The following is a 1,213-nucleotide window of genomic DNA, read 5'->3' as shown; positions in this document are numbered from 1 at the left end:
CATGTGCCTATTCCACCTCTGAGTGCAGGAGGATGTTAAAAAAGTAATTCTGGGAGAACATGAACTGAAGAACCCTGGTTTCCCACAGACTTACACTGAGGCTGATAATGAGCTGTAATTGAAACTTTTCTCATTACGAAGACATTTATATGGTCTCTCAACCATGTGAATCACTGTTTAATAAGAGGCAAGTTCATGTTACAGCCTTTGGGACATTTACAGGATCTCTCAGCCCTACCCAGCTGCCTATTTTCATGAAATATCTTAATTATATTTGAGATAGATGTGGGTGAAACTGCCCAAAAGCTTCAAAAGTTATTGGAGGAGTAAAGGAGACATAGCCAAGCATGATCGCATAAAGGCCTGTTTCCATAGGAACCTAGAGGGAAAACAGCAATACAATTTGTGAAAAATTTCATTGCCGAGTCACTTTAATTGGAATTTTAAAAATATCTGACCAGCTTTAAAGCACGTGCTGTAACACACGCTACATTTCTCCCGCCTTCCCCCATTCAGTACCCTGTCTGCGGACCCCTGCCTTCACGTATCCTGCTCTCCTATGTCCCGCAGGCACAAAAACTGTGCTTAAAAGTCAGGAGGCTGCTCTGCCTGTATTTTGTCAATCTCCCCTTCGGATGGAAACTATTTTTTCAGGCAAGGCAAGCTTCTCAGAAAGACATGCCAACTGCTACACTCCGCTGCTCGCACACGTGCTAGGCATATGACAGAACTAAATAAAGGGAGAGCCCACAGGAGGAGCGGGTTACAGCATCACCTGCTGCACAAAATGCACCCGAGTCCTGGGGCAGAGCGAAGCTGTGGGGGTTGCAGACGTCGGTCTTTGGCCGCTAAGGTCACTTGGGGTTTAAGGGCAAGGAGCAGATGGCAACCTGAGTGAGGGTGGTGAACATCTGGCGGGTGACGGCAAGTAGATTTTACAGAAAAAACCGCCACCCTTCTCCAGGCTATACCCTTTCCAGGTGCATCACCCGTCTGAGCTATCAGCCCCCGTCTCCCGCGGCCACGGTAACCCGCGTTGAGAATTATGCCCACGCACAACTTAATACACTGAAGCGTCAGACCCCCGAAGGGAGGGAAACCGCCCTGCCAACGTTCGCGACGCCGAGATCCTCGAGGGGAACGGCCGCCACTTGTTCGTTCCGGCCACCGCTCGAAGCCCGTCAGCCGCTGGGTCCTTCCCCGCCGTGAGCAG

The sequence above is a fragment of the Haliaeetus leucocephalus genome, unplaced genomic scaffold (assembly GCF_000737465.1).
Source record: "Haliaeetus leucocephalus isolate CR32 unplaced genomic scaffold, Haliaeetus_leucocephalus-4.0 Scaffold751, whole genome shotgun sequence".
Classification (NCBI taxonomy): Eukaryota; Metazoa; Chordata; class Aves; order Accipitriformes; family Accipitridae; genus Haliaeetus; species Haliaeetus leucocephalus.
This window is presented reverse-complemented; position numbering follows the sequence as displayed.